Source organism: Mustela erminea, chromosome 13 (genome assembly GCF_009829155.1).
Source record: "Mustela erminea isolate mMusErm1 chromosome 13, mMusErm1.Pri, whole genome shotgun sequence".
NCBI classification, from domain to species: domain Eukaryota; kingdom Metazoa; phylum Chordata; class Mammalia; order Carnivora; family Mustelidae; genus Mustela; species Mustela erminea.
The window spans coordinates 14,366,508-14,388,111 of NC_045626.1; the positions used below are offsets into that span (position 1 = coordinate 14,366,508).

Consider the following 21,604-nt stretch of genomic DNA (forward strand, 5'->3'; position numbering starts at 1 on the left):
TGTCAGCAGCCCAGGGATGCCCTTCCCCTTCCTCCCTCCACCGCTGAGGCAGAAGTGTCACCCCCAGATCCCAGCCAGGGCCCCCCCAGTTCCTCACGACCAATAAGAACACAGTGACCGAACAACTGGTCCAGGGAGGAACAGGCTGGGGCTTCAGGAAGAAGAGCCCTTGAGCCCCCGAGGGACCAGCAGCTCCCCATGGGGAAGGAGTGGGGTTACCTGAGCCCCAAACTATGTGATTACTTCCCTCAGGCCGCCCCAGTCTCGGGTCCCCTTCCCTCAGGCACCACCACTGTTGACGGGTCCCTCTGTTGCTGCCGCTCAGACTTGAATTTGAACTGAGGCATTTGGAACGGGGCTTCCGTCTTTTCACCCCAAAAGCTCTGAGACCCACTCCCAGGCTTGGCTTTCAGAGGTCTGGGGCGAGGCCTGGGGCGAGGCCTGGGGCTTTGCCTCTTTCCACCAGCAAGCCGGGGGGTTTTGCCTGGGGGATCCTCAGTCTGGAGGCATGGTTGTTCCACAGATGATCTAGAGCCTTCCAGGGTAGGGGATGCTGGGGACAGTGGCAGGCAGTGGAAGGGGACCATTTTGACAGCTCCGCGGTTCTGTGCTTCCTTTCCGTGGGGACCTCCTCCGACGAAGCTGGGCATGGCCCCAGAGCCTGTGGGCCCCTGAAGGGCTTCCTGGACGTTTCTGGGCAGACGCTGCTGGCTGCAGCCCTCAGACTCTGCAAGGGGGGCAGAGAGGCTGGAACTGCCACAGGGTGGAGCCCAGCAGAAAGTTCCCCAGAGGGAGGAAGAGGGAGCTGGCAGGGAAGGGCAGAGGCGTGGGGTGCGGGGGCGCTCTGCAGGTGCACCCCTGCCGGCCAGCCAGTCCTTGTGGCCCTCCTGGGCTCCCTGGCTTCCGCTCTGAGCAGCTGCCTTGCCATCTGTGGGAAGGATGCGCCCACTTCCCGTGAGGAGAGCTTGCGCCTACCTCAGGGGGAAAACAAAAGACAAGGGTCTTAGTCCGTTCAGGCTCCTGTACCGAAAGGAGCGTAGATGGTGGTTTCAACAACAAACACTTGCTTCTCAGTTTTGGAGGCCGGCAGTCCAAGCTCAAAGCGCCAGTAGCTTGGGTGTCTGGGGAGGCTTGCTGCCCGGTTTTCGCCTCACTGTGAACTCGCATGGTGGGGGGAGGGGGCCAAGGGCGTTCTGCGGGGCCTCTGTTATTAGGGCCCCAATCCCGTTTGTGAGGGCTCCATCCTCTTGACCTAATCCCCTCCAAGGCTCGTCCTCCTACTAGCATCATATGAATTTGGGGCGGGAGACCCACATTCACTATATAGGGACGAGGAAAGAATGAAAATCTCCAACCATTCCACTGGCCGCTCAAACCCACGTCCCTCCTCAAGAAGCAAAGAGGGGGAGATCATCCCATAGCAGGAGGGTGGGGGAGTGGGGACGCACTAGCTTTGCCCTGGGCGCCCGCTGGCCAGTCCCTCTGAGGGTCTGGCTCCCTGTCACCTCTTCATGTGCGTGCCTGGACTCCACGTGCAGCAGCCCCGGAGCTAGGCTGTTTCTGGAACAAGTCTTGACAGGAGGCCATCAGACGATGCTTGGGACTTGGCCTCCTGCTAGGGATGTGCATGCTTCTCGTGGGCATCATCCCCTTGACGAGGGAGGGCGAGCAAACATCAAGTTTATTCAAGTGTTTGACCTCGGGGGTGTCTCCTATACTCGGATGAAACGTAAAGCAGAACACGGACTGCATTAAAGCGACGGTTGCTTCCCCTCTGGCCATTTCCAGCTTAAACTGTGAACCCTCACCCTGCCGTATGTGGAGCTGTCAAAAGACTGAGGCACATCAAAAATTTCGAGTTATTTAAGCAAACTCGGTGAGAATGGGACAGCGCTGAACCGGAAGTGGTGAGGAGCGCTCTACCCACAGAGGCTTGAGGAGAAAGCGTTTTTTTATAGAGAAGGGGGCGGGAGCAAAGAAAGGAAATGAGTTGATTGGCTACAGCTTCTCACTGGCTGTTTGTGATTGGTTGTCCTTAGGTTTGGCTTTCATAAGCGGAGGCTTAGGTTTTGGTTTGCTTCCGGGGCCACCAAAGTGTGAGGGCTGCTTCCGTACATGGCCTCTTCATTTAAGGAATTGAGCACAGCCCGCCCAAGAGAATCGAGTGCTAGGTTTAAACGATATATATTTTTTTTAATTAGACGTGCGTGTCACATGTCCCCTGGTGCCAACAGCAGTCAATCTAGGTTTTCTTGGCCGTGACATGGGACGGTGAGTAAGGCAGAAGCTGCCTCTTCTTCTTCGGTTTGGCCTGTTGAGTGAGTTTTGTGTTTCTTTAGGGTGAAAAGAATGTCAGTGACGACAAGGGGCAAAGTCATGTCGTCAAGAGCAAGGACCCCGCAGCCAGATTGGGCTTGATCCTGGCTATGCTGTTCACTGACCTTACAACTTTTGGTAGCTGGCTCACTCTCTGTGCCTCAGTTTCCTTCTCTTTGAAATAGGACTGCGGATGGTACTTACCTCACAGGGGTGGGTTTTTTGTTTTATTTATGTATTTATGTATGTATGTATTTGTTTATTTAAATATTCTTATCCCACTGGGTTTCTGTGAAGGTTGGATGAGTTAAGGTAAAGTGTGTGGAGCTGAGCAGAGCACACAGTAAGCACTTAGGGTGAGTCGGGTTTACTTCAATTCACCGTTGACACCTATTTGCCATCTTCTCCTGCCTTTAAAGCCACTATCAGCAAGTAGCAGGAGAAGTCATCATTGTCAGAGTAACAAACTGCGGTGAGATCCTCAGCTCCCCCTTGCTTAGTGCACAGAACACCAATGAAAGAAATTCTGTGAATGTCTGCAAAATATTTGTTCGTCCTCTCTAAGTACCGTCTGGTCCCTTACAACCTTTCTGAGAATGGAGAGACTGGCAAATGCTTTTATAGTAAACTTGGGAAAGGTGCATCTTTTTCATGTGTCCAGAAAGGGGACTGGAATTCTGTACCCTCCGTTTTTATTCCTGGGTGTCCTTGAACTTGTGCCTGGGTTTGAGGGGTTGTGCAGAGGACTCATGACAACATGTTCATAAAGTGCCGGGCTGGCACATTCTGGAATGCTCCACAGAGATATGCTCCCAATCTTGGCTCTTCCAGCCTGTTTCCTAGCCTGAACTATTACTATCTACAGCTGTGGTCAAGCTTCCTGCCCCTGCCCCATGTCCATAATGACTTCCTAAGGACTTGTTTCACAAACACGGTCAATGATCAGGGAGGAAGGAAATGCATGTAATTTAACCTCAGGAGTAGAAGTAGTCCAGAAATCACCAAAGCAAAGAAGCGTTCAATTGCGGGGGAGAGGGGGAGGGGGCGGGGGGTGGGGGCGTCCATGTTCCAGAATTGTGTTCCAGAAGAGTGAGTTTCCTCTTTGCCAATTTCTCTTTGAGAAGGTTGCCACCCTGGTGATGGGTGTGTGTGTGTGACACCTCATATTGGTGCCTGAACCCCTGGGGTGGGGGGATGTTGAATAGAGAGGAACCTCCCGCGCCCCCGCAGATGGGATCAGCTTGTTACTACTCTTGCCTGGAGCCCTGAGTCCGCTCCAGAGCGAAGCCCCGCTACCTCTGCAAAGCAGAGGCAAACTGCTTTGCAAAGGCAAACCTCATCAAAGAAAATGAAAAACAAGTCCACACTGGCTGATGCAAGGAGACGCTTCATCTCTGCATCGTTAGGACCCTGGCTGTCAAGAAACACGACGGGTTCACAAGGTTTAAGGAAAATAGAACTGCCACCTAAAAACCATACCGCGCATGCGTACTGTGAAAGGCCATCTCTGTGGCGTTTTTTTTTTTTTTTCTGACATGGCTAATTACCAAGGTTCTATACCAATTTATTTGTAGACACCCCGCCCCTGAGGATCTAGCCACTCCAAAGCATTTACTCCGAAGTTGTCCTTTCTGCCCCTCGCTTCCTTGCAGGAATCTATTCTTCTCTTCCCCTACTGGGAAAACAGTTGCCCCTTTAAATATAGGTCATAGAACTTCCATATGGGCCGAGAACCATCCGCTCAGAGAGCATCCGATTCAGAAACCTTTATGTAAACACTGCAGTCCCCCCACTGCCAGACAATGACCAGATTTCCTACCGCCCAGGCGTCCTGAATCCTGGCACTGGGACTGTACAGCTGTGGGGTTGGATATGCAAAAGGAGGATTTTAAATGCTCATATGTTTCCGCCCATTACCAGCTCCAAGTTATTACCTACCTCCTATTGTTCTCGTTCACTAGGGAATGCCTTTGTGGTTGACCTCCCGAAGGAGAGTAACAATGACCTCAGGAATTCCAGCCAAGGAGCATAAGAGGGGCCAGATGGTTCTCCCTTTCTCTGGTGCCAACGCTGTGACAATTCTCCGAATGGAAGACTTGCACACAGAAGCTAGAAAAATTATTGCTTGGGCAAAGAAATTTATCTTCTATTCAGAAAAAAATGACTGGTTATTGTCATGGTTTTGCCTCTGTACTGGTTTTTTGGTGGCCCTAGATAATGACCGTGCCATAATCTGCCCAGAAGGCCAAAGAAGCTTTCAGGTCACTCTTGAGTGAGAAGATGTATGGATAGACAGGCTTTCTTGAGTAGGTGCTAGAAGAGCGTAAACTCTGACTATTTTCAGCAGCTGTCCTCAGCTTCCTAGAAAGTTTGTGATTTGGTTTCGAAATTCTGTGCTTTGAAGGGTCTGAAAGCCCCTCTACATATCTATGAAGAGACATTGATTATTTGCATGTGTCTGTGTTCACATTCATGGGTTAAACTTTCATCCAGGAAAAAATACAGGTGCTTTGAGGAAATGGTTTCTGACTCCAGGCTCTGTATTAGAGGTTTTGAATTGCCAAACTTGGATGGTCATATTTAATTTCAGTTTGTACAAGACTTTCTAAGGAAATTAAAAGGGTTGCTTCCCAAACTTATATACAGGCAGGGTAACATCTTACTGAGGAAGAGGTACGTTAATACTTATTAGCATCATTCCAGGGTCAATAATGATGTCCATTGTGCCTAGACAACAACTAAGAAACCACGCAAAGATTGGAAGTTAGGCAGAAAAATAGATTCATATGATTGTACAAAAACCTGGAGAACTGGATTTATCCTAGCAGGAAAATCAAATGTAGAATATCTTGAGAGGGAACAGAATTGGAGAAATAACCAATGGGAAACCCCTGATACTTGATGAAGTGGAAAAAAGATTTGAAAACGAGATGACTCATGCTGGATTTTTTGGATACAGGTAGTTTTAACATCATGCTGTTTCAAGGCCAAGTCTTTCCATTGTGTTAATCCTACAGTGAAGTGGGCTTCAACACAAAGCTACTGGATGAATGTGTTTGGAAGGAAATGACAGAAAGAGCCATGTCCCAGATCTTGGGCCACAGCGGATGGGGGAAGGAGGAGAACAGTGGGAGGAGACAGACAGTGGAAACTCGAGCCAGTAAGGCCTTCAGGACAAGCTGGAACTTGCCCGAGAATTTGCCAGAATCTTGGCCTTCCCCCAGAATTTAAGATGGGACATTAAGCCAATTTTATTTCAAATCTCCAATGACACAATGACCTCAGCCAACCCCTGGATTGCATTGGTTTCTACAGCGGAGTGCAACCATAGGAATCAAAGCAGAAAACTCATCTGAATCAAGGACACGGAATTTGGCGCATAGTAGGTCCTCAACCGTTAGTAACCATGATTAGTGTGGTGGTTGCTATTGAATACTGTTGTTTTGTAAGTTGCTAAGCCTATCTGTTTTGATAAGGAATTCTCATTTAAGAAGTGTTTGGTGGAAGATCTTGTTCCCTCTTGGCTAAGTGTCTCTCTTGGTTAATTATGATGGCAGATGTTTGCTTGTGGGGTCATGACATTGTCCTAACCCAGGCGGAGCCACCACCTAGAAGCAGCTTGTTTGAATGTCAGAGACATTCGAGGAGATCATCATTGCCCTGGAGAAAGGCCAGTATAACAGCACAAAGGTGTTGGTGAACTACAGCCAAAGCTGGATGATAGCCCTGCTAAGAATGCTTTACATATATTTAAAGGATTAAAAAGTAAAAGGGGTATGTGACGAGGATTGGATGAGAGCAACAAAGCCTGAAATATTCACTCTCTGACCCCTTACAGAAAGTCTGCTGTGCGTTGGCTAAGGGCACCAGGTCACTAGGGCCCAGAGTCGGGGAGGAGGGGAGAGGACCCAGGGAAGGCGACACAGGCACCCAGCAGGGATACACCTCGTGCTCCAAATCTGGCAATGTGTCTTGTCTAAGCAGACAGCTCAGGATCAGGTCATCCTCAGCACAGCCCCACGGAGCAGAGCTCGAGTCTCAGATCTGAGGCTGGGAGATGCTGGTGCCTCAGACTATACGACGTCGTCTGCCCCTGAAGCCCTGGGAGGGAGCCGCCTGCACGGACAGTTGATTTAGCTTGGGGGAGGAGCAGGAGTGGGACACTTGGGGACAAGGTCACATCTGTAAGGGAGGCCTGGAGATGGGCGGGGACGCCGACAGGAGCCCATTATGGGGTCTGAGGCCTCAGCCAGCTCAGCTAGCTGCTCCTTGAGGGTGGGCTGAGGAGATGGCCACTTTCCATGGAAACCTGAGCCTTGGGTCAGAGCGTCCTACGACAGCCATGAAAGGCCCTCTCAAGTGGCCTCCAACAGCCTTCTGTCTGAGTGCTCAGCTCATAGCTCTCACTTGGCCCAGCCTCGCTGTGGAGAAGGAAGGACACCTAGCTTTTAGGGGCCTTCCTTCCCCCCACCCACCTTGGTTCCCACACAATCGGGAGGATTTTGTCAGTCTTCACACTCAGTCAGTTTGGGGTTCAGCATAAGAAAGACAATGAGGTCTGACTACTAGGGTTCACGTCAAAATGCTCTGCTTATAAATCCCCTTTTTTTTCCTGTTCCTTTTTGGCACAGTGGGCATTCCTACAGAGTAGAGTTTGAATACAGCTGCCTTCTTTTTAGGGGAAAAATCCTGTCGCCTTGCCCAAGGCTGAGCTCTTAGGCCAAAGCACACAGTGCTCTGGGTGCCCAGGCCCAATCAGCAGGTGCTTCCTGGTGGCGACCACCTTAGAAAGTCAGAGGATGTTCCCTGGATGAGCTCTTGGTGGCCAGAGAGTGACTGTCCTGGGCACGCTGGGGGCAGGGATCTAGCAGTCATGATTTGAGCAGAGGGGTTGGCGAAGATCGGGGTGGGGGGGTGGGGGCCAGGCACGGGATGCTGGGACCATGCAATGTAGGGCGTCCCTCTGGGGGTGCCTGCTGGGAGAGCCACGGCCGCTGGTGGCTGGTATTTCCCTGGCATTTCTCAAGAACCAGGGAGGTCAGATTAGGAGAAGGTTGTTTTAAGCTAACAGAAGGGACCTTGTCTCTTTTGTTCCCGCCTGAATCCCCACTGTCCGTCTCAGCACAGACATCATGGAAGACACTCAAATATCTGTTGATGTTGGGCACGCCGAAGGCCCTGTTTTTAAAGGCAAACCAGCTCCTTCTGCAAAGGAGGAGTGGCTCTACCAAGCGGTTGGTGCAAGGATCTATTCCAGAAATTCTTTCCCCCGAATCCTGTCACTCAATTCTGCAGAGTCTCTTTGCTGTGTTTAACTCTGCAATAGAAACAGAGACATGGAGCTGACTCGGGTAGTTCCACTCTGGGTGAGAAAATACATCATGAAACTTTGTTCTGGCCTTACGTCTCCAGCTTGATTGCACCTTCTGTCTTTTTTTTTTTTTTTTTTAAGATTTTATTTATTTGACAGAGATCACAAGTAGGCAGAGAGAGAGAGCCGGGGAAACAGGCTTCCTGCTGAGCAGAGAGCCCGATGTGGGGTTCCATCCCAGGACCCTGGGATCATGATCTGAGCTGAAGGCAGAGGCCTAAACGCACTGAGCCCCCCAGGTGCCCCTCACCTTCCGTCTTCGACTTCAGTCTCACACCCACTCAATTGCTGGCAGGTAGCTCCTGAACAGAGAATAATAAAATGTCTTAGGAATCAGAAAGCTTTGGGTTCAAATCCCAGCTCTACCACCACTTCCTAGCTGTATGCTCTTCTGCAGGTGATTTAAATGCTCGAAGCCTCAGTCTTTCATCTGTAAAATGGAGATAATAATTGTATCTACCTCTGAGTATTATCTGGGGACTGAGTGAAATGAGGTAGGTGACATGCCGAAAGGCTGCATGGAAGAGGGGGAGGAATGTAATTGGGCTTAGCTATTAATAGCGATGTTATTGGAGTGTGTGAGTGTGTGTGTGCATGTGTTTGTGTGTGTGTGTGTCTTCTCCGCCTGAAAGGTACAGCCTTGACCTTCTCTCATTCTCCAAGGTTCCGTCCAGCTATTATAATACTCCTCTGGAAGGAAGTTTCCTCAGACACCCTCCCGCCCATGAATGCCTCCTTTGTGCTTCCAGGGTACCCTGTGCACTGCTCTGTCAGCGAATCTGCCCTCCTGCGTCATCGTCATCGTTGTCAGCTCCCACGCCTGCCCCTTGGCCAGACTGGGAGCTGCAGGAAGTCAGGGCGTGGTCTTCTGTGGCCCCTCCCCTCCCAGCTTGCACGATTTTTATTGTGTTAGGGGCTCAAGTGTTTGCTGAATAAATGAATGGGAAGGTCATATTGCATCATTTATGGGATAAAGGACTATTACAGAGAGTCAGGCCTCACTTGAGGTCAGAGGAAAGGGAGAAACGCATTCATGCTTGTGGAACATGTTCAAAAGGAAGGAAGGACAATTTGCTAAGAAGTGAAAATCTGAGCATGGCACTGTTATATTATCTTTAATTTTTAAAAAGGAACTCTTTAAACAATGAGGCGATGATGTGCGTATAAGTGTGTTTAATTGCTACCCTAGGCACAGCTATTTAATATGTAATATTTGAAGTTTCCTAGGTATCTTGGGCTATTTAGGAGTATTTCTATTATATTCCAGAGGCTGATGCTACCACTTCATTATATTTATTTCCCGTGAGCATCAGAAGGTGTATTAATTAGCATCAGGGTGTTAGACGGTCTCTTTTCATTGGTGGAATGAGCCACGTGTGTTGGATCGGTTAGACAAGCCATACAGGCAGCTTTGCCTTTGCAGGAGCTGAGTCTAAGCAGCTCAAATCCTTTGGAATGGCCTCCAACTCTTAGAATTCCGCTAAATCCCGTGTCCATCTGCTTAAGGAGAATCCTGTCATCGGACCAATTAACCGTATCTTGCTGCTAGCTTCTCGCCACATCTGCTCCGAATGAAAAGATGGAGAGCTGGGGCTCTGCCCAGCTTAAAAAACAGGTGGTCTGGTATTTGCTCCTGCTGCCTGGTAAGCGTCTCTACGTGTCAGGATTCGGTCTGAGACTTGCTTCCATTGTAACGGGCCACCTGGTTGAGAGGTGGAACTAGAGGAGGCTTTGGGCGCTCACTCCCTCCCACCGTAGAAGACCGCCAGAAGGCTCGGAGCCCAAATACTGTCACAGTGAGCCACCAGTGGTTCCGGTCAGCTTGAACACGGAGGATAGGAGGGCAGTGGCCCTGATGAAAGGAGAAAATCGAGAATGTCTGGGAGGCACCCAAAGGAGATCAGAATCAGCAAGATTTGGTGACTGGTGGAATGTGGTGGCAAGCGGGAGGGAGTGTCAAGAACACGAGCCGATGGCCTTGGAGATGGATGCAGAGTACACCTCCTTCGGCTCCTTACTGCCCCGCAAGAGCTGGGAGGGGGGATTGGGCAGTTCTCGGAAACAGAAGCACAGAGACTTAGCCGTCTCTGTGGCCAAGAAGTGTCGGGGTCAGAATCCAGACCCATGTTTTCGGACCCCAAGTCGAGTTCTCTTTTCGTCCTATTTCTTGGACTCAAAGGCTGGGTGACTGCGAGATTGGCAGGTTGGCCTGGAAAGCGAACAGCCTGAAGGTTTGTCCCCCACTCCCATTCGTGTGTTGAAATCCAAACCCCCCACCCCCACCAGAAGGGGATGATATAAGGTGGGGCCTTCGGGAAGCTCTCAGGTCCTGAGGGTAGGGCCCCTGGGAAAGGGATTAGTGCCCTTGTCAGAGAGACTCCAGAGAGTTCTCTCATCCCTGCCATCACTAAGGATACAAGAAGTTCGAGATCTACAAGAGGCCCTCCAGCCAACCGCACTGGCACTCTGAGCTTGGACTTCCAGCTTCCGGAACTGTGAGTGTAACTTTCAGCCCAGTCCCCCAGCTGGTGGTATTTTGTTAATTCTAAGTTCCTAGTCCCCCGACGGACCAGGATGGGTGCTGACATGGGCTCCATGGTGAGCCCGACACAGCTTCTCTGTCCACCAGAGTTGGCCTTTTCCCATGTCCCAGGACAGTTCTTTGTGGGGTCCGCAGGTGTCCCCAAAGTTCACTCTCCAGCTCGCAGACATCTTCAGATCCTCCTGGCTGCTTGGGACCTTCTGTTTCACCCTCAGAACAGCCCCCAGGTGGAAACCAAAAGGGCCTTCTGCCCTGTAATTTACCTTGGGTAAAAGGGTTTTTTATGCACGGAGGGAAAGACAAAGTAAAGCAAAGCCATGACCATATTTGCCTTGGACTTGTTGCTGTTGACCGTTAGTGACCCTTAGAGTATGAAAACAACAGGTCTTTTGTGGGCAGTTGAAGATGTCTTGTTGAGCATGGTCTCCTATCTCAGCATCTTTCTGCTGTTTTAAAAAATAAATCAACAAATACGTTAAATATCATATTCCTTATTGTTGATGTTCACAATACCATAGGACAAAAGCAAACAAAAAGTGCCCTACTGTGGTGTTTTTGTTTGTCATCACTTTAATTTAGATCATCGACTCTCCTGGGGAGGCTTTCACAAATGCAGATTCTCAGGCCTGGTCTCCAAGGGATCTGGTTTTTACAGATAAAAAAGAGAGACTCTTTTTTCCTCCAGAGAGTCAGCTGTGTTTATGTTTTGAGGAACCTTTGCTCCTTTGTTCTAGGGCAGGCTACAGACTTGAGTAAAGAGAGAACTTTCCTTGTGCTCTTGGCCAACATCCCTGTGGTCTGGCTTGTTTGGAGCCACTCATTGGATTAGTAATGAACTGCCTTCAGGCTGAGGCTCAGTCTGTTCTCTGTGTGCACCCCTCAACTTTCCCATTTGGCCTCAGACCCCCGTTTTCAAATTGGCTTTGACAGATTCAGAAGGTGCCTTGGAGACCTTTCTGTGCCCGGTGAACTTAACTTGGCGTGGGGCTTCTGGCCACTCTTGGCCACCTGCTTGGTGACAGTATGGCCTGGGCTTTGGAAAGTCATGTATGAAGAAGAAACTGACCAGAGGAAGAGACTTTGGAACAGAAATTTCTAAGATTATGTGAGACGTGCAGGTAGAATCTGAGTAGAAGCCTCGTCCGCTTTTGAGGCATGAAAAACCACAGACGGGGGGCGGCACGGGGTGGAGAGCCGGAGCGGTCTGCTCCCGTTTCTGTGTTTTAATTCTTCTTGCTCAAAGCTTAGCTTCCAGGTAAAATGTAAATATCCTTGAATAGGCTGATAGATCTTCTTAGACCTTTATACTTCGGTGTGAATGACTGTATGAGATCCTTTCCTGAAATCAGAAAAAAAGAGAGAGAGAGAGAGTGAAATCCCAAATGAGTGGCTGAGAGGTGGCCCTGGGTCACTGGGTCAGTTGTGAGCTGGTGCTCCTAGATTTTCCTCCCACTCCCCCTCTTCTCCAGAGGACCCCAAGGTCGACAAGAAACAGTAGCAGATGGAAAAGCTTTGGTCATGTCTGTGCCCTAAACCCTCCCCCAGCACAGGCTCCAGGTGCTTTGAAGAAGAGCTCCTCTGCTTCTGCTCTTGTCCTTTGCCTGACATCTTCCACCTTCAGGGGTGGATGTTGAAGGGTCCAGGGCCCATCACTTATTTGTAGGAGAGTTAGATCCTGTATCCCTGATTAGGAACTGAGCATCTTGGCAGGTGGCCGGTGGGCCCCCTCATTTGATTACGCCAGAGGCAGCTCTGGGCAGCTCTGGTGGGTCAGACACACACAGGAGGCCCACAACCCAGCTGACTTAAAACCGCAGCAGATAGCCAGGCAGATCATTCCAGCGGGCTCTCTCACTAACCCTCGAGCTCTTAGGGAAGCGGGTTCAAGGTAGCTAATAAGTAACTTGGTTGTAATTTTTATTTAGCTGCGTGAACATAACAGGCAGCTTAATTGCAGTTGCAGAAGTGAACCATGTAATCACAAATTGGGCCCTTTACATCTGTCACCTGCCACTAAGAGAAATGCTCTGAATGGGGAGCCTTAGTTTTGCTCGGGCTCATACTAAATCAAAGGAGTTTTTAAAGCAAGGCACTTTTTTTTTTTTTTTTTTGCGGGGGAGTAGGGCACTTTTACTTACTTATTTATTTATTTTTTAACTCAGAAACCTTAAGCTCCGACCTTGTCTGAGCCAAATAGCAATTCTCCTGTTCCCTTCTGGATTCCTTTGTTAGCTTGTCAGTGGGTATCTAAATCCCAGCTACTGAGTATTGATCGGCCTCCTTGTTTAATTACCCAGCAGAGTGTATTCCCAACCAATCAATTTCGCTCCTGAAATGCCGGAGTCCTGCTTCTGGGGAAGGAGGGGAATCAATTAATCCTTGTTTGCTTTTTAATTCCTGTTCCGAACACAGTACATTCACACACAGGTTAATTTTTAAATCCACTCCTCTTACTTCACTGCTTTCTTTAATTTACCCTGGAAACCTCAGTGACACTAAAACCCTATGAACCTCTTCTTACTGCTTATGTAGCCTCACTGAATAGCTTAGCAAACACCTGACCTAGTCATTTCCCAGACTTCTGCTGGTAACAGTGTCCAAAGTCCCTTACATTTTCTGTTCCTGTCTGAAGTCCCTTAGGGCAGAGGTTTTCAGGACTGTTGACACATCTCCGTCTTAACCTGGTGTGGAAGGCAGAAGGCAAACTTTTACATGCCCTCTGAGGGTCTGTTCCCAGGTCCTCTTTCTCGGCAGACCTAGGTCCCATTGATTTTGAGCCCAGAGCCCCCTGAACATTAAGGACTTTATGAAGTGAGAATATCTACAATCCGTCAGGAGCCTATAGACACAGAGATGAGCGAGAGGGTCGGGTCACTGTATCTTCTTTGGTAATGACATTTCTAGGCATATAAACAAAACCCTACTCTTTGAGTTTAGTGCTGATTTTTACTTAAATACTGGCTTAAATGTTTAGATAGTATCAGCAATGGCAGTGTTGTAGTCAGCAGAGGAAAAATGAGTCCCCTTTGATTCTGGCTGCCCATCCCTGAGGCTCTGACCTGCCCAGGAGTCCCAGGAATCCCTGGGCTGAGGGTTTAGACACTTGGAGCCTGGGCCCCCTGACTCACCTCAGCCTGTGCAAGAGATCTGTCAAAGGTCCGGGCTGGTTTGATCCTGGCCAGCTGTCAGCCCCGTTCGAACATATCGGCTTCCAGGGCCGACTGCTTGGGCAGAACCTTGAAGTCGAAGATCAGTCAGAAAAGCTTTAAGGAGCTCTACTGGGAATCTTTTATAGCATCTGAGCAGTCTGCCTGTGTTCGGCTAATGTGTATTTCCTTTCGCCTGATAGAGTACAAAATGCCTTCAAACCCAAGAAGGGATCCCCCAGGGACCAGTGTCCTCCACGCTTTCCTGGGATATTAATGCCGTGGGATTTGGTGACTTTAGGCTTCTAAGCAGTCCTGAAACTCTAGCTAGGAAGCAAGCATTCAAACCTTGGGGTTTTGTATTTTTCTGCTGGAATCTTTAATATGATGGTTAAAAATAAACAGGCTATTAATGGATACTTTTTCATAAGGTCGTTCATAAATACCAGAGAACAGCTTCCAGTCCTGTCTAGTATCTCAGGTACAGGCTAATGAGAGTCTCAGAACAAGGCTCCTGGGCTCTCCTCCCGAGCAGTGCAGCTGTCCTCCAAGTGCCACAAACAGGGACTAAGGCAGATCTGACCTACATGGACTGTTCCAGAAGGTGATGATAGCATGTTAGAAGTGTGAAGAAGGTTGCATTATGCATGAAAACACACACTAAGCTTAAGCAGAGACTAATGAAGCAAGAGCTCAGGGGAGACAGCAGCTCCCAAGAGAAACGCTTTTCGCTTTCCGTTTATGGGGCTCTAATGGGGTTTCTCACAGCGACAACTCATGCTATTTCCAGGGTGTCTGTGTCTTTACCCTTATATCCTTCCAATCTTGTCCAAAAAGCCACCAGGAGAGAAGAAGGATGCCCCTAGAAGAATAAAGGTGTAACATCCAGAGGTTGCACTGGGAGCAATTAGGAACAATTTCCACATGAACAACTTTGTAGTTTGTGAGACTATACTTTGGGCTCAGCAGGAAACACAGAAGCTACGGTATACATTTGTGCAGGGAGAGAGACAGACGAGGATGTTCCGCATGCACGTTTCTGCCTACAATTACAATAACTACAGAAAGCAGGTAATAGGGACACCTGCATGGCTCAGACCATTAGGCGGCTGTCTTCAGCTTGGGTCATGATCCCAAAGTCCTGGGATCAAGTCCCACACTGAGCTCCCTGCTGAGTGTTTCTCCCTCTCCCTCTGCCTGCCGCTCCCCTGCTTGTGCTCTCTCTCTGACAAATAAATAAATAAAAATCTTTAAAAAAAAAAAAAAAAAGGAAAGGAAAGAAAGGAAGCAAGTAACAGAAGAAGGAAAATAACTGGAATACATAAAGAGCAGGAAAATCAAGAGGTGGGGAATGAAAGGTGGGGATGAAAGCCAAGAGCAACTTCTTTTGAGGCGAGGTTCTGGCACTTCATGTCGTTTATTTCTCTCCCCCATTAGGCTGGCTGCAGCTCTCCAGACATCCATGGACCAGACATGATGGACTGGTTTGCATTTGCAGGGGTTTTGAATTAGAAAATTCTTATTTGTCAAAATGTAATGGCTTTCTCATGCTGCAGACTGGGAGAACATATTGGCAAGACACACATCTCATAAGGGACTTGTATTCAGAATACATAAAGCACATTAAAAACTCAGCAATAAGAAGATAAACAACTTGATTAAAACACGGGCAGAAAATCTAACTAAAAATCTCCCCCTAGAAGATGTACAGATGCCAGATAAAGACACGAGAAGACACTCAGCACTGTTAATCATCAGGGAAATGCAAATTGCAACTATAATGAGATAACACAATACATCTACCAGAAAGGCTAAAATTAAAAAGATTGACAATGCCAGGTGTTGGTGAGGATGTGGAGCGACTGGAACTCTCCTGTACTCTAGGTGGGAATATAAAATGGTATAACCCCTTTGGAAAAGTTTGGAAGTTTCTTTTAAAACTAAACCTACACTTATCCAGTGTATATATGACCCAGTGGCCCCACTTACAATTGTTCATAAAAACCCCAAACTAGAAAAAATCCAATTGTCCATATGCTGGGGACTGGAAAAGTGAGTCATGGGGAAGCCATACAATAGAATACCACTTAGTAATAAAAAGGAATGAACTATGAATGCAGGTGAAGGAATCTTAAGAGCATTATCAGCTAAGTGAAAGACATCAGACACAAAGGACTAAATGTTGTGTGATCCTGTTTATAGAATGTTCTAGAAAAGGCCAATCTAATGGTGAAAGAAAGCAAATCCATGGCTGCCAGGAGCCACATACAGGCAGGAGAAGGGATGGAATGTAAAGGGGCACAAGGGGACGTTTTGAGGGGATAGGAATGTTCTATATCTTGATTGTGGCGATGGTCGGCAATGATACATAATTGTCAAAATTCATCAAGTAGCACACTTTTAAGTCATTTTGGTGATGACTTTTATTGTTTATAAATTACACTTTAATAAAGCTGATGAAAATGTTCTACCTTTCTGAGCATTGCTTTAAACCTTGCCTTTTGGATGGGACATCAGAGGGGACCCGTTTTTTAGCCTGGGGCTGAAGGTGGACAGTACCTGCTCCCAAGCACAAGACTCACAGCCTGAGACTTGGCACTTGGGAACTTCCATGCTTAGGAGCTCAGTTGGGAACTGGGTCAAGGGGGAAGGGGCAGAATCAGAGGCATGGCCTCCCTGGTGAATTCTGGGTCATGAAGATAAATTCAAAAAGGTACTAAAAGGAAGCATCCTCAAGAGGATGTAAACACGAACTCATGTCAAGGATCTTATTTTATTCCTAATGGGAAATGCAAATTGCAACTATAATAAGATAACACAACACATCCACCAGAAAGGCTAAAATTAAAAAGATTGACAATGCCAGGTGTTGGTGAGGATGTGGAGGTGTTGGTGAGGATGTGTTGTTCCAGGCTGTTAGAGCTAGGAAGGAATAAGATAAAGGGAAAAAAAAAGAGGAAGGAATACTGAAGGAATACTGAAATGAATGTGCAAATGGGGGAAACTGGTTTTTCCACAAAGAAGAGGGGCGTTCTTCCACCAGACAATTCTCTGGACAAGAACTGTCTTGCATTGCTGTCAGTTACCTACATGCTGTGCAATGTCAGATAGTTCCCATGGAATCAGAACCAGATTGCAGGGCCGGGTATGCTGTAGACAACATCCAGTTTTCCAGGGCAGTACAAATTTTTCCCTCCCTAGGGGTTCTGGAAAGGCTTCCTGGAACCACACTGGAAAGTAGCTGCCTTTTCTTTTTCTTTTGATCTCTCAGGCTCCATCTGTATTCTCAAAGTGAACACTGCACTAAATCTTTCCCCCTGCAGAATGCATTTGTTAAAGAACACTTCGATGGGATACAGGTGTACTTTTCTGAACACCTTGAATCACTTGGCTGCCCCGAGTAGCAAGTGGCCTCTTGAATCCCCATCATATTCACGCTGCCGTTTCTGAGTGTCATTGCCCTTGTGAAAATGAAGAGGCAGAGCTCACCCAAAGCATAGCATTTGCTCAAGGTAAAATTCTTACCTCTCAAAACCATTCCCTCTCCCCCATTCTCTAGGCTCCAAAGACCAGAAGAGGATGATAAATCACACTAGTAGCCATACTTTCATGGTTTTGAAACATGAATGCTCACTTGCAAAACTTCTATATTTTCTTGGATCAATTTTTGTTACAAATCCTCCTCCCCATGTTAATATCACTCTGAATAAAAGGAGAGTGGAAACAAACTTCCTACATACTGTTAGGATTCTATGGAGGCCCCAATAATCAAATATCCGAATGGACTACAAGTGATTTTCAAGCTAATTTTGTGTTGTTAGAGTATAATGATTAAGAACAGGGAAAGTAGGGTGCCTGGGTGGCTCAGTGGGTTAAGCCGCTGCCTTCGGCTCAGGTCATGATCTCAGGGTCCTGGGATCGAGTCCCGCATCGGGCTCTCTGCTCAGCAGGGAGCCTGCTTCCTCCTCTCTCTCTGCCTGCCTCTCTGCCTACTTGTGTTCTCTGTCAAATAAATAAATAAATAAAATCTTAAAAAAAAAAAAAGAACAGGGAAAGTATATCATTGAAGATGCTTTGGATTAAATCCTTGTGCTACCACATACTGTCTGATCTTGAGCAAATTACCTAACCTTCACGAATCTTAGTTTTCTCTGTACGATGGGAATAACATCAGCCATACGGGACTTTACGAGGATTAAATGCATATGCTGATGAAGCACTTAGGGTAATGCCTAGGCTATCGTGAGGAGGTATGGACATAATCAATGGTAAATTGCATGAATAAGGCGTAGGTGGGGAGGGCAAAATTGTTGATTTTGTTTACCTGCTACCACAGTGCAGTCTGGTTTTTCTGCTAAGGTTAACTGTGTATGGAATGAGAGCCAATGCATGTAGCTATCATTGCGATCTGATATATAGTCTCTTTATGTAACGAACTTGATCACCACATCTAGTAGCTTGATTTACATTCTCTAAACACGCCTTCTGTAGCATCTTCTATTTGTTTTTTCTTAAAATGTCTAGGACTGCTGTCCTTTTTGGTCTCAGTTACTGATACTTCTCCATATTTATTTTGTTTGCTCCTGTCTTCAGTAAAGGTTTACTCAGCACCACTTTGTGCCAAGCACTGGGCCAGGCAGTGGTGGACAGCTGGACAGACAGAATACAATTCCTGTCCTCAAGTTGCTCATACTCTAGTGGAGGAAGTAAGTCCAGACAAACCATGATGGCAGTGTAGGGTGAATATCCAGTAACATGGACGAGGACAGGGTGTCTAGTATCTAAGGAAGGCAGCTACTGGTGAGATAAGGCAGTCCCTGTATGATCTCACTTACACGTGGAATCTACAAAAAACCAAACTTGCAGAAACAGAGACCAGAATGGTGGTTACCAGGGTTGAGGGTGGGGAAAAAGGGGAGGTGTCGGTCAAAGAATACGAACTTCCGGTTATGAGATGAGTAAGTTCTGGGATCTAATGTATATAGAATGGTGATTATAGTTAATGATACTGTATTATATACTTGAAAGTTGCTAACAGAGTTGATCTTAAATGTTCTCACCACAAAAAATAAATGGTAATTAGAATTCATGAGGAAGGTTTTAGCTAATACTATGCTGGTATTCATTTTGCAATGTATGAGTGTATCGAATCAACATGTGCACCTTCAATTTACACAATGTCATCTTTCAAGTATATCTCGATAAAGCTGGAAAAGAAAAAGAAAAAGGACCACTACCTCATCTTGGAGGGGGTGTCAAAAGAAAGTCTTCTTGGAGGAAGTGATGCTTAAGCTGAGTCATTGGCCAAGAGGAACTGGTCACGGACACCAGCTGGAGGGCATGTTGAAAGCCACAAGACATGAACACCAGCATGAACAGTAGATTTTGTTGGGATGGAATGCAAACATATTTGGGGACATTGAGGCATGAGATCAGAAAAGTAGTAAGGGCCAAATCATGAAGGTCTTGATAGGCATGCTAAGAACTTTGACCTATATACTGAAAATAGAGGTGAGTCCCTGAGTGATTTAAAGCCAACAGTGACATTAAATCAATGTGTATTTTTAGAAATCAAATTCTTTTGGCAATATGGACTAGAAGAAGTCAGATGGTATGTGGAGAAAGCTTCCAGGACACAACTGTAGTCATTAGTGAGAAATTGGGAAGACTGTTATGGAGACTGTTATGTAACGGAGACAGTTATGGAGGGCTTAGTTCACTGCTTTAGGGAGTCGAGTTGGTGATCAGTTTGGGATAGATGAGAGGTAGATAAAGTTGGTGGAGAAGTCAAAAAGGACTTCCAGGGTTATGACTTGACTACTATTACCATAAATAAGGAAAAGGGGATGTTCAAAGAAGGTCATTTTGGTAAAGAGAACATTTAGCCTTGAAGATGTTATTGCTTTTGTTGAGTACGTACAATATCTAAGGGGAAACCTCCTATAGGCAGGTGACTAGTGAGTGTAGAGCTGGGAAAGATCATAGATAGAGATTGTCTGTCATTGGCAAAGCTGTCTTGTGGTAGAGAAAACCTTGGGCATGGATGATATTATCCAGGATGTATCTGGAGGACCCGAAGAGGAAGACCAAGCATGGAACCTAAGGGAACAGTAACATGGGGGGAGATAAATGGAAGAAAAAGAATCAGCAGATGAAACAGAACCAGTGCCTGAGGGAGAAGGGGGAATAGAAGTGCAAAAACTAAATGGAAAGGGACTTTCAAAGCAAGGAGTCATTAACAATCTGAATTATTACATAAAGGTGAAAAAAAGAGTGCTCACCAAGAAGTTCAATGGGTTCTTCCCCAGCCTTCCTTAATAAGTCACCCTCATTATCATGGGTAATTTCAGTGTAGCCCTGGGGAATGAAAATCCTGTGGTCTAGGAGTGCAGTGGAGGCGAGGAGGCACAGAGCTAGTACTGACCTCCACTTCCAGACACTTGGTTGGGAAGACAGGAAAGGGAGAGCGTGAGATCAGAGGAGAGTGGTTTTACCCTCAGGGCAAAGATCTGAGGCCCTGCCGAGTCAGTAGACAGAAACAGCCACAGTAGGTGTGCCAGAGGGAAGACCCTGAATGCTCTGACCAAAGAACGTTCCAGGCCTAGACTCTCACTTATCGTCTGACAGAACAATACCGGATTCACCTTATCACAGAAATCCAGGGAGATGGTGAACCCTGGAGGCGACATCAATGGCTCTGGAGGAGAGGAGAGAGAGCCTTGGGAGCGCCGTTCTTCTTCTGACTTTCAGGCCGGTGTCCAGTGATGGAGCACAGGGCTAGGTGATGTAGAACCCTCAGTCTGAAAGGCACAGACTTGCTGACTTGTCCCTCACGCCCTTTAAGAACCGCTCGAACACAATGCAAGGTCTGTCTGGGAGTGTGAGGCTCCCCTGGCTCTGACCCGTGATGCAATCCTTCCTCTCTGTTCCAGCGTCCTGTGCAGCACAATGAGTGCATTTTCCTCTCCCGGACGGGAGTCCCGAGAACAAGCTGAGGCACCGGTGGCAGGCAGGTATCCAGAGGGATTATTCAGACTTGACTTTGCCTTGGGCAGAACAAGATCCTTAGGTTTTATGAGCACTTTTTAGAACTATGTCTAGGTAATTATGGAAATCAGAGCTGGGTTTGAGTTTCAGGGTAAGAAATTATGGACAATTACTATTCTTTTGGTTCTGTTTCCATAGCAATCTGAAACATTTGAAATTGTCAGCTGTTGCCAAGAATCTGGACAATAATTTCAGATTGTTTGGCACTTACTATCTAAAATGGAAATTTTCCTGTGTTTCTGGTGACATGTAAGGCATCTTGACCAGCGCTGTGGGTGATAATGGGATCCTCACTGCATGTTCTTGAGCTATAGTTGAGGTTTGCTCAGTTTGCTCAGCTATAGTTGAGTTTGCCAACTGGTTCCTGCTTTCCTTCTGTCATTTACTTAGAGCCGCATGGAGCTGCACAAAAGCTGGATTCTGGGTTTAGGAAAGGATAAGGATCTGCATTTATTTGGTTTTCCAAGGATTTTTTGTTCCTTTGGTAACTTGGAGCTCTGGTTATGGCCACCAAACCAAGACAGGTGTGCCAAAGGCCTGTGACTCAACACCAGGAGGTTCTGTTACCTCGGGTCAAGTTTCCACAAGCCAGAGATGTTCCCCAAGCAGGCTGACCTCACTCTTGGGGAATCCAAGAAACTTCCAGGCATGGCACTTTGCACCATGGGCCCAGAATGTCAGGCTGCTCTTCCCTTGGAAGACAGGCAGGACTGTGGGCCTGGACCTTCCCTCTTCTTGTGTGAGCTTTGGGGCTGATGCTGACTCAGATGTCATTTGGGGCTTTTTTGAGGATCAGATGAACTCATTCCTCTTGTCTTCAGCCAAACTCTGTCAAGTTCACTGTAGGTTCCAACTGTAGGTACCAGGCACTGTTGAAAGTGGTGACGATGTAATCGTGATCGGGATAGACATGGTTCAGGTACAGTGCCACGATATTTTAAGAATGCTGCTCAACTTTAGTGTTCTGGATTTATAGAAACCATAATGTTCTTTCCTTATCAAATCTTCACTCTATAGGGCCAGTCATTGTATCCTGAATACTTATATTAGTATAAGCTTTGGAAAACCCATCTACCTGATAATGTAAAGGTGAAAAGTAATTTATTCTGTTAAATTTATTTTAATCAGATATCTTGGTAGAAGAAGCTATTTTTGTGTCTTAAAACGAATAAACCTGGTAGC

General features: G+C 47.1%; 1 long non-coding RNA gene across 1 annotated transcript in view; it reads left to right on the forward strand.

Annotated features, from left to right (window-relative positions):
* The first annotated feature begins 2,094 nt into the window (after positions 1–2,094).
* LOC116572046 overlaps positions 2,095–21,604 on the forward strand; it is a 34,426-nt gene continuing 14,916 nt past the window's right edge. The window contains exons 1-2 of the long non-coding RNA XR_004278105.1: positions 2,095–2,271; positions 16,699–16,887. This is a non-coding gene — a long non-coding RNA (uncharacterized LOC116572046). The remainder of the gene's footprint in view (positions 2,272–16,698; positions 16,888–21,604) is intronic.